Source organism: Anopheles coustani (assembly GCF_943734705.1).
Source record: "Anopheles coustani chromosome X unlocalized genomic scaffold, idAnoCousDA_361_x.2 X_unloc_17, whole genome shotgun sequence".
Lineage (NCBI taxonomy): Eukaryota > Metazoa > Arthropoda > Insecta > Diptera > Culicidae > Anopheles > Anopheles coustani.
In genome coordinates, this window is record NW_026525123.1 from 62501 (window position 1) to 74860 (window position 12360).

General features: G+C 47.4%; 1 non-coding gene across 1 annotated transcript; it reads right to left on the reverse strand.

Annotated features, from left to right (window-relative positions):
* Nucleotides 1-206: 206 nt before the first annotated feature.
* LOC131270215 (5.8S ribosomal RNA) lies at nt 207-361 on the reverse strand. Its single transcript, XR_009179333.1, has one exon. It is a non-coding gene; the product is annotated as a 5.8S ribosomal RNA (ribosomal RNA).
* Nucleotides 362-12360: the final 11999 nt, after the last annotated feature.

Below are 12360 nucleotides of genomic sequence, written 5' to 3' on the forward strand. Positions count from 1 at the left end.
ACACCACAAGCACGCCTTCTCCTCGTACTTCCGCCTCACGCGGGAACACGGACGCTCTAAATACTTCGAATTCCAATGCCAGTATATTGTAAACCACGGGTTCTTTAATGCTAGCGGGTCGTCGCGACCCTAGTTAACATCATGGTGCACGTCTCGTGACGGGTGTCACGGCGTAGTTAAATGTATGCGATACATTTCTCAAATATAAGCGCTCAGTCATCTGTACATCATGGTAGGTTCCCACGACGTGCAATATGCGTTCAACTTATCAATGTTCATGTGTCCTGCAGTTCACATTATGACGCGCAGTTAGCTGCGGTCTTCATCGATCCATGAGCCGAGTGATCCACTGCCGAGGGTGACTAACTTGCGTAAGCCGCCGCTGTGCGCGTATACCCGTTCCCCGTAGGGAGGAGCAAGCCGCCGCTTAGAGACGAAGCATAAAGTGTCCTCATTCCACATAGGGCAAGCTGGATTAATCCATTTTACCCAGGACGGCCGAAGCGGCGTGGACCAGGGGAGAACTGAACCTTATACTTCACACCACAGTAAGTCTACGTGTCCTCTTCCACATAGGGCAAGCTAGAACTAACTATCTTACCCAGGACTGCCGAAGCAGCGTGGACCAGGGGAGGAACACACTTTTCATGGAAACGTAAGGCATCCATGACTGCCATAACGTAAGCCGCCGCTGTGCGCGTATACCCGTTCCCCGTAGGGAGGAGCAAGCCGCCGCTTAGAGACGAAGCATAAAGTGTCCTCATTCCACATAGGGCAAGCTGGATGAATCCATTTTACCCAGGACGGCCGAAGCGGCGTGGACCAGGGGAGAACTGAACTTTATACTTCACACCACAGTAAGTCTACGTGTCCTCTTCCACATAGGGCAAGCTAGAACTAACTATCTTACCCAGGACTGCCGAAGCAGCGTGGACCAGGGGAGGAACACACTTTTCATAGAAACGTAAGGCATCCATGACTGCCATAGTGCGTAAGCCGCCGCTGTGCGCGTAAACCCGTTCCCCGTAGGGAGGAGTCAAGCCGCCGCTTAGAGACGAAGTATTAAGTGTCCTCTTCCACATAGGGCAAGCTAGAATGAACTATCTTACCCAGGACCGCCGAAGCAGCGTGGACCAGGGGAGAACTGAACTTTATACTTCACACCACAGTATTGAGTAATGTGCCCTCTTCCACATAGGGCAAGCTGGAATGTTCCATTTTACCCAGGACGGCCGAAGCGGCGTGGACCAGTGGAGGACTACACAATCATGAGGTTTGATATCGACTTGTGTGTTTCAATAGGGTACCGATGGTATGTTTTGAACCGATTTGATTTAGCCATTCTGAAGTCATCACTTGGTTGAAGCGCTGAACTAGGGAGGCATCGTTTACATATATATTGGTTTTTGCATGCTCTACTAGGTTAATGTCATGAGGTTGGCTATCGAGCATGCCCAAGTGATGACTTGATTGTGTGCTTGCTTGAATTCTTCACATTTCATACCATCGGTTAGTTGTCGAATCATTCCTCGATCTAACCTTCGTTCTTGGTTCATGTATGCTCTCTTCCACATAGGGCAAGCTAGAATTAACTATCTTACCCAGGACCGCCGAAGCAGCGTGGACCAGGGGAGAACTATACTTTGTCTTGTATGCCCTCTTCCACATAGGGCAAGCTAGAACTAACTATCTTACCCAGGACCGCCGAAGCAGCGTGGACCAGTGGAGGACTATACTTTGTTCATTACACCACAGTATTAAGTATGGTGTCCTCTTCCACATAGGGCAAGCTAGAACTAACTATCTTACCCAGGACCGCCGAAGCAGTGTGGACCAGGGGAGGACTATACTTTATACTTCACACACTAGCCATACTGAAGTCATCACTTGGTTGAAGCGCTGAACTACGGCGGGGTAATCGTTTACAGGTTATAATCATATAGCTGCATGCTCATTAGTAGATAATGGAATATTGTATGGCAATATGAGCATGCCCAAGTGATGACTTTGTTTCAAGCTCAACAGGTAGGGTATTGAGTCCTCTTCCACATAGGGCAAGCTAGAATGAACTATCTTACCCAGGACCGCCGGAGCAGCGTGGACCAGTGGAGGACTCTATACTTTATACTTCACACCACAGTATTGAGTACGACTTGCATAAAGCCCCTAATGAGAACCACGAGGGCTCTCTCAATGTAGAACCACGAGGGCTCTAGTACCGATTCTCTCGGTACGGCTTGGTCCGTGTTCCTTTATGCTTGTACTCTAAGTATTAAGTATTGTGTCCTCTTCCACATAGGGCAAGCTAGAACTAACTATCTTACCCAGGACCGCCGAAGCAGTGTGGACCAGGGGAGGACTATACTTTATACTTCACACACTAGCCATACTGAAGTCATCACTTGGTGGGGGTGAACTACGGCGGTATCTATCGTTTTGGTTCGGTCTATATAGGGTCGCTTGCATGCTCATTCGAATATAATGTAATTGTGTATGGCAATATGAGCATGCCCAAGTGATGACTTTGTTTCAAGCTCAACAGGTAGGGTATTGAGTCCTCTTCCACATAGGGCAAGCTAGAATGAACTATCTTACCCAGGACCGCCGGAGCAGCGTGGACCAGTGGAGGACTCTATACTTTATACTTCACACCACAGTATTGAGTACTTCTTGCATAAAGCCCCTAATGAGAACCACGAGGGCTCTCTCAATGTAGAACCACAAGGGCTCTAGTACCGATTCTCTCGGTACGGCTTGGTCCGTGTTCCTTTATGCTTGTACTCTTAGAAAGTCTCAACCCGGAGGTCTTGACTTTGATTGTCATAGTTGGACTACGACGGGGTATCCGACTCATCGAATACCCCAGAAGCACACCATCTTTCGGGTAGGCGGTACGCGTACCTCCGGACGCGGAAGTCTCAACCCGGAGGTCTTGACTTTGTATTGTCATAGTTGGACTACGACGGGGTATCCGACTCATCGAATACCCCAGAAGCACACCATCTTTCGGGTAGGCGGTACGCGTACCTCCGGACGCGGAAGTCTCAACCCGGAGGTCTTGACTTTGATTGTCATAGTTGGACTACGACGGGGCATCCGACCATTGCTGATCGAACACCCCTGATTCACCATCTTTCGGGTAGGCGGTACGCGTACCTCCGGACGCGGAAGTCTCAACCCGGAGGTCTTGACTTTGATTGTCATAGTTGGACTACGACGGGGTATCCGACTCATCGAATACCCCAGAAGCACACCATCTTTCGGGTAGGCGGTACGCGTACCTCCGGACGCGGAAGTCTCAACCCGGAGGTCTTGACTTTGATTGTCATAGTTGGACTACGACGGGGTATCCGACTCATCGAATACCCCAGAAGCACACCATCTTTCGGGTAGGCGGTACGCGTACCTCCGGACGCGGAAAGTCTCAACCCGGAGGTCTTGACTTTGGTTGTCATAGTTGGACTATGACGGGGCATCCGACCATTGCTGATCGAACACCCCTGTTACACCATCTTTCGGATAGGCGGTGCGCGACACCACCGACGCGGAAAGTCTCAACCCGGAGGTCTTGACTTTGTATTGTTGGATAGTCCTCTTCCACTATAGGGCAAGCTGGAAATATTCCATTTTACCCAGGACTGCCGAGGCAGCGTGGACCAGGGGAGAACTTCACGGAATCTTCAGGCATCCATGATTGCCATAGTGCGTAAGCCGCCGCTGTGCGCGTCAACTCGTTCCCCGTGAGGAGGAGTCTAGCCGCCGCTAAAAGACGAAGCATTAAGTGTCCTCATTCCACTATAGGGCAAGCTAGAATTAACTATCTTACCCAGGACCGCCGAAGCAGCGTGGACCAGGCGAGGACTATACTTTATACTTCACACCACAGTATTGAGTACGACTTGCATAAAGCCCCTAATGAGAACCACGAGGGCTCTCTCAATGTAGAACCACGAGGGCTCTAGTACCGATTCTCTCGGTACGGCTTGGTCCGTGTTCCTTTATGCTTGTACTCGCGGAAAGTCTCAACCCGGAGGTCTTGACTTTGATTGTCATAGTTGGACTACGACGGGGCATCCGACCATTGCTGACCGAACACCCCTGATTCATCATCTTTCGGATAGGAGGTGGGCGCACCTCCTACGCGGAAGTCTCAACCCGGAGGTTCGGACTTAGAGTTTTTCCCATTTAAAAGTTTTTCTCTTAGCCATACTGAAGTCATCACTTGGTGAACGATTGAACTAGGGCGGGTTAATCGTTTATAGGTATCATGTGGTTTGCATGCTCTCTTAGGTTAAGGTCATGTGGTTGGCTATCGAGCATGCCCAAGTGATGACTTTGTGTTTCACGCTTGCTTGATTTCTTCAAGATTCCCTGTTATATAGTGTAATCATTCGAGAACAGGGAATCTTTGGTTTTGCTCAACAGGTATTGGATGTCAACTTGGTATCTAGATCGCATTAAGTCTCAACCCTTAGGTTCGGACTTGTATAGTGACATCTTGTTACGGTCTTGAGTCTCAACCCGCAGGTTCGGACTACTTAGTGTTTGATCGAATATAATATGGCAACTTGTGCCTAAGTCTCAACCCGCAGGTTCGGACTTCTGTTTATTTGGCCAATGTATGTATAAGGCAACTTGTGCCTAAGTCTCAACCCGCAGGTTCGGACTTGTGTATTTGTTCGAAGTCATGTATAAGGCAACGTGTGCCTAAGTCTCAACCCGCAGGATCGGACTTGTTAGTGTTTCGTCAACTTTCATATGGCAACTTGTGCCTAAGTCTCAACCCGCAGGTTCGGACTTGTGTATTTGTTCGAAGTCATGTATAAGGCAACTTGTGCCTAAGTCTCAACCCGCAGGTTCGGACTTCTATAGTGTTTCGTCAATTATCATATGGCAACTTGTGCCGAAGTCTCAACCCGCAGGTTCGGACTTCTATAGTGTTTCGTCAATTATCATATGGCAACTTGTGCCGAAGTCTCAACCCGCAGGTTCGGACTTCTATAGTGTTTCGTCAATTATCATATGGCAACTTGTGCCGAAGTCTCAACCCGCAGGTTCGGACTTCTGGAAGGATCACTTGGCCACTAATGATCCTTCCGCAGGTTCACCTACGGAAACCTTGTTACGACTTTTACTTCCTCTAAATCATCAAGTTCGGTCAACTTCGATAAAGCAGACGCGGTTCACGTGGATCCAGCGAACGATCATCTCCAAAGACCTCACTAAATAATCCATCGGTAGTAGCGACGGGCGGTGTGTACAAAGGGCAGGGACGTATTCAACGCTGGCTGATGACCAGCACTTACTAGAAGTTCCGAGTTCATATGGACCATTGCAATCCATAATCCCTACTAAGTGAGTATTTGAGTGATTTCCCGTTCCTCTCGGAATAGGAGACACGCTGCTACCCACATTGTAGCACGCGTGTAGCCCAGAACATCTAAGGGCATCACGGACCTGTTATCGCTCGATCTCATTTTGCTAAACACAAATTGTCCTGCTAAGCAGCGTACCGTAAGTGCACTTGCGCACACGAACAGCGAAGGTGTCAGGTCATACTCCACCGAAAGGTCCTAACCCGTTCCAATCGGCATCGACGCATTAACGCTGACTGCGTTCTAGTTAGCATATGTGAGTCACGTTCGTTATCGGAATTAACCAGACAAATCAATCCACGAACTAAGAACGGCCATGCACCACTACCCTTAAATTTGAGAAAGAGCTATTAATCTGTCTCACCTCCATAAGTTCGGACCTGGTAAGTTTTCCCGTGTTGAGTCAAATTGAACCGCAAGCTCCATTTCATTGTGGTGCCCTTCCGTCAATTCCTTTAAGTTTCAACTTTGCAACCATACTTCCCCCGGAACCTGACTTTGGTTTCCCGGAAGCTACTGAGAGCACCTGGTTGTAGCGTCTCCCAATTGCTAGTTGGCATCGTTTACGGTTAGAACTAGGGCGGTATCTAATCGCCTTCGATCCTCTAACTTTCGTTCTTGATTAAAGAAAGCATCCTTGACAAATGCCTTCGCTTTAGTTAGTCTTACGACGGTCTACGAATTTCACCTCTCGCGCCGTAATACTAGTGTCCCCAACTACTTCTGTTAATCATTACCTCCGGTCTGAGTACAAACCAATGAAAGATTAGACCAAGGTCGTATTCCATTATTCCATGCAAGATTATTCTAGGGCGTTTGGGCACCCTGCTTTAAGCACTCTAATTTGTTCAAGGTAAACGTGAGCGGTCGAGCTCTATGTTACACTTGCACCCGTTGAAGGGCACACCATGACACAGACTTGGTGCCCTACCACACCATTGAGTCGCAACCAGATTCCGACTTGGCCCACCGACCACGGGTTGACCGGGTCGGCGGAGCCGGACTGTGTTGGACAAGTATCAACTTCGAACGTTTTAACCGCAACAATTTTAATATACGCTAGTGGAGCTGGAATTACCGCGGCTGCTGGCACCAGACTTGCCCTCCACTTGATCCTCGTAGAAGGATTTATGCTCTACTCATTCCAATTATGAAACATCATTAAAGAGTTTCATATTGTTATTTCTCGTCACTACCTCCCCGTCCCGGGATTGGGTAATTTACGCGCCTGCTGCCTTCCTTGGATGTGGTAGCCATTTCTCAGGCTCCCTCTCCGGAATCGAACCCTGATTCCCCGTTACCCGTTGCAACCATGGTAGTCCTCTATACTACCATCCATAGTTGATAGGGCAGATATTTGCGAGATCTGTCGTCGGTGCGAGACCATACGATCAGCATCATTATCCAGACTTCAACTCAATGACACGGAGAACCCGCGATTGGTTTGACTAATAAGTGCACCAGGTCCCGCGAGGGTCCTGGCATGTTGCATGTATTAGCTCTAGATTTTCCACAGTTATCCAAGTAACTAGGTTGATGATCTCGTAAATTATAGCTGTTATACTGAGCCTTATGCGGTTTCACATTAAATCTGTTTGTACTTAGACATGCATGGCTTAACCTTTGAGACGAGCGTATATTACTGGTAGGATCAACCAGAATTCCGACTTTGCGTTCGAATGTTCATTGTCCCATTGCACCCGGAGGAGCAAACACCACGTTCTATATGTTGTCAAGTCCGGTAGCACACGGGAGGCGAGCCCCCGTGCGAACCTCATTGCCCTCGTATCACACACACACCCGATGCACCGGACAGGCACTTGAGCGGCATTCGACTCCGCTAAGCGCTCGTGCGCCCGATTGTGCATGCGCTGACGGGGCCTTCATACCCCTACCACAGCGACCTTATGCCAAACTTCCATGAATACTTAGGTGAGCTGACAAGGGCCTTCATTTCCCTACCATCAACTAAAGGACACGCTAGGCGCGTCCGATCATTGCAACTGCGGGGCTTTCATACCCCAATCACCACAGTACGCAATTCACCAGAGTTTAATCACAACCCCCCCGGACATGGCACACTATTAACTTGCAACAAAACTTAGTGTGTGCCGGGCACATCGGTTCCACAAAATCATTCCCGATGTACCCCAATTGGGGTTGCGAACGCATTCACGGTCCTCTGACACACCCAACCAAGCGTGGATACTACATACCTCAAACACCCAGTACACTAACAGACAAATCAATATATGGTTGCTTTCCCCCAGACATTTGCCAATCACTTGGCACCCGGACGGGAACTCGCTCCTGATTGCGCCATTGCCACCCATTTGCCAAGAGCGAGTTCTGTATGTAGATTTCATTTGGAAAGACAACCGTGTACTGGATATTCTATCCGACGATTACAGATGACGAGTACGAGACTCGACTACACTCACGGATAATACATTTTGGGTCGAGATTGCTTTCGGGGTTTTCGATTGGTCTTGCGCTTGTAAACGTATAACTTTGACTTGTGGTAACCTCGGTATGTTAGTCGATCACGTGGTTGTGAACTGGGTACGGGTGGGCAATCTGTTCACTTGCACTCTGGGTAGGAATATGGTGAGCGCTATAGGTTAAAGATCATGGTATGGTTCCATCGTGATGACTTTCGCTAGATAGTAGGATGTTTGGATAGTTATAACGTTTTTGGCCATTTGTTCATAGTGTTCGGTTCATTGAGGAATTCGATTGGTCTTTGCTTCACACACGTGGTCGATCACTTGGATGTGAACTAGGGTGAGAATAAGGTGTTCACTAGTGCTCTTAGGTTTTGGATCAGTACTGAGCACTTGATTGGTTTCGCATAATATGTATCCATAGTGATGACTCTTTCCAGCTTAAGATTTCGTTACCAGTTTCGAATCCTCCCCACGTTCGCTTTTACTTGGTTAGGTTTTCGAGTGTAGATTTGAAAGCAATCTCATGTATGTATCCCATCTGATATAAGCCACTGACAGTTCATGTCACCTCGTTCAACTCTCGCTGGGTCACAGAAGTATGTTACTGCGCCCATTATCCCTACTCGGATAGGTTCGGTTCGTTCGTTTTATACTACGGTGAGTAAACTCAATTTGTGCATCGCATAGCCATGGAAAGCAAGCTTTCGCGGGCCTCTTCGACTGTTTTGATACGAGCTGTGCCCGTGATGCTTGTCATCCCAGGATACTAGACCCCTTTGGACGACCGCATGACCATCAGAAAGTAAATTCCACGTTCGATTTGGGGTGTGAACCCCGAACATAAAGTCTTTGTGTAGAACCACGAGGGCTCTATAGTACCGATTCTCTCGGTACGCTTGGTCCGTGTTCCTTTATGTTCGTACTCTTGTGAATAAGATTCACGTTCGTTTTGGGATATTTGCTACTGTCACCGTTTGAGTACTATGGGGCTTGAACCCCTAACATAAAGTCTTTGTGTAGAACCACGAGGGTTCTATAGTACCGATTCTCTCGGTACGCTTGGTCCGTGTTCCTTTATGTTCGTACTCTTGTGTGTATAATATTCATGTTCGGTTTGGGATATTTGCTACTTTCACCAGGGTCCCGTTCTTCATACAAGTCTGCCTTGCTAATGTGGTTACTTTATAGTGTAGTTCTGACATCCCAATTTTGGGACTTAGCCGATTTTTCGTATATTTCCATATGACCCATAGGGTCCCTTTCTTCATACAAGCTTGCCTAGGGCGATCGGTCAAAACTTGTCTTACTATTCGATTGGTCTTCGCACTTTCACCCTAGGCAGTTCGCCTAGGTCTGTCTTCTTGAGGAGGCCAAAACCCGAAATAAGGAGGTTCGGCCGACCCTGAAACCTCCCCTGTCTGAACTACACTAACCCGATTTTTCAGGGTCCTCAGCGCCATACAACTTTGCCTAGGTCACCTGTACTCTTGACTTAGGCCATCCGACTTGGTCCGTGTTTCTTCCTAGGGTTCACCTAGGTACTTTGCCTTGCTTGATGTGGTAACTTTTTAGTGTAGTTCAGACATCCTAATTTTGGGACTTAGCCGATTTTTCATGTATTTCCATATGACCCATAGGGTCCCTTTCTTCATACAAGCTTGCCTAGGGCGATCGGTCAAAACTTGTCTTACTATTCGATTGGTCTTCGCACTTTCACCCTAGGCAGTTCGCCTAGGTCTGTCTTCTTGAGGAGGCCAAAACCCGAAATAAGGAGGTCCAGCCGACCCTGAAATCTCCCCTGTCTTAACTACACTAACCCGATTTTTCATGGTCCTTAGCGCCATACAACTTTGCCTAGGTCACTTGTACTCTTGACTAAGGCCATCTGACTTGGTCCGTGTTTCTTCCTAGGGTTCACCTAGGTACTTTGCCTTGCTTGATGTGGTAACTTTTTAGTGTAGTTCAGACATCCCAATTTCGGGACTTAGCCGATTTTTCGTATATTTCAATATGACCCATAGGGTCCCTTTCTTCATACAAGCTTGCCTAGGGCGATCGGTCAAAACTTGTCTTACTATTCGATTGGTCTTCGCACTTTCACCCTAGGCACTTTGCCTAGGTCTGTCTTCTTGAGGAGGCCAAAACCCGAAATAAGGAGGTTCAGCCGACCCAGAAACCTCCCCTGTCTGAACTACACTAACCCGATTTTTCAGGGTCCTCAGCGCCATACAACTTTGCCTAGGTCACTTGTACTCTTGACTTAGGCCATCTGACTTGGTCCGTGTTTCTTCCTAGGGTTCACCTAGGTACTTTGCCTTGCTTGATGTGGTAACTTTTTAGTGTAGTTCAGACATCCCAATTTTGGGACTTAGCCGATTTTTCATGTATTTCCATATGACCCATAGGGTCCCTTTCTTCATACAAGCTTGCCTAGGGCGATCGGTCAAAACTTGTCTTACTATTCGATTGGTCTTCGCACTTTCACCCTAGGCAGTTTGCCTAGGTCTGTCTTCTTGAGGAGGCCAAAACCCGAAATAAGGAGGTTCAGCCGACCCAGAAACCTCCCCTGTCTGAACTACACTAACCCGATTTTTCAGGGTCCTCAGCGCCATACAACTTTGCCTAGGTCACTTGTACTCTTGACTTAGGCCATCTGACTTGGTCCGTGTTTCTTCCTAGGGTTCACCTAGGTACTTTGCCTTGCTTGCTGTGGTAACTTTTTAGTGTAGTTCAGACATCCCAATTTTGGGACTTAGCCGATTTTTCATGTATTTCCATATGACCCATAGGGTCCCTTTCTTCATACAAGCTTGCCTAGGGCGATCGGTCAAAACTTGTCTTACTATTCGATTGGTCTTCGCACTTTCACCCTAGGCAGTTTGCCTAGGTGTAGCTTCTTGAGGAGGTCAAAACCCAAAATAAGGAGGTTCAGCCGACCCAAAAACCTCCCCTGTCTAAACTACACTAACCAGATTTTTCAGGGTCCTCACCGTCATACAACTTTGCCTAGGTCACTTGTTCTCTTGACTTAGGCCATCTGACTTGGTCCGTGTTTCTTGCTAGGGTTCACCTAGGTACTTTGCCTTGCTTGATGTGGTAACTTTTTAGTGTAGTTCAGACATCCCAATTTTGGGACTTAGCCGATTTTTCATGTATTTCCATATGACCCATAGGGTCCCTTTCTTCATACAAGCTTGCCTAGGGCGATCGGTCAAAACTTGTCTTACTATTCGATTGGTCTTCGCACTTTCACCCTAGGCAGTTTGCCTAGGTGTAGCTTCTTGAGGAGGTCAAAACCCAAAATAAGGAGGTTCAGCCGACCCAAAAACCTCCCCTGTCTAAACTACACTTACCAGATTTTTCAGGGTCCTCACCGTCATACAACTTTGCCTAGGTCACTTGCACTCTTGACTTAGGCCATCTGACTTGGTCCGTGTTTCTTGCTAGGGTTCACCTAGGTAGTTTGCCTTGCTTGATGTGGTAACTTTTTAGTGTAGTTCTGACATCCCAATTTTGGGACTTAGCCGATTTTTCATGTATTTCCATATGACCCTTAGGGTCCCTTTCTTCATACAAGCTTGCCTAGGGCGATCGGTCAAAACTTGTCTTACTATTCGATTGGTCTTCGCACTTTCACCCTAGGCAGTTTGCCTAGGTGTAGCTTCTTGATGAGGCCAAAACTCAAAATAAGGGGGTTCGGCCGACCCAAAAACCTACCCTGTCTAAACTACACTAACCAGATTTTTCAGGGTCCTCAGCGCCATACAACTTTGCCTAGGTCACTTGTTCTATTGACTTAGGCCATCTGACTTGGTCCGTGTTTCTTCCTAGGGTTCACCTAGGTACTTTGCCTTGCTTGGTGTGGTAACTTTTTAGTGTAGTTCTGACATCATCATTTTGGGACTTAGCCGATTTTTCGTAAAATACCATATGACCCATATGGGTCCTTTGCTTCATATAAGTTTGCCTTGCTTGGTGTGGTAACATTTGAGTGTAGTTCTGACATCCCCATTTTGGGACTTAGCCGATTTTACAATCAATACCATATGACCCATCAGGGTCCTTTGCTTCATATAAGTTTGCCTTGCTTGGTGTGGTAACATTTGAGTGTAGTTCTGACATCCCCATTTTGGGACTTAGCCGATTTTTCGTAAAATACCATATGACCCATCAGGGTCCTTTGCTTCATATAAGTTTGCCTTGCTTGGTGTGGTAACATTTGAGTGTAGTTCTGACATCCCCATTTTGGGACTTAGCCGATTTTTCGTAAAATACCATATGACCCATCAGGGTCCTTTGCTTCATATAAGTTTGCCTTGCTTGGTGTGGTAACATTTGAGTGTAGTTCTGACATCCCCATTTTGGGACTTAGCCGATTTTTCGTAAAATACCATATGACCCATCAGGGTCCTTTGCTTCATATAAGTTTGCCTTGCTTGGTGTGGTAACATTTGAGTGTAGTTCTGACATCCCCATTTTGGGACTTAGCCGATTTTTCGTAAAATACCATATGACCCATCAGGGTCCTTTGCTTCATA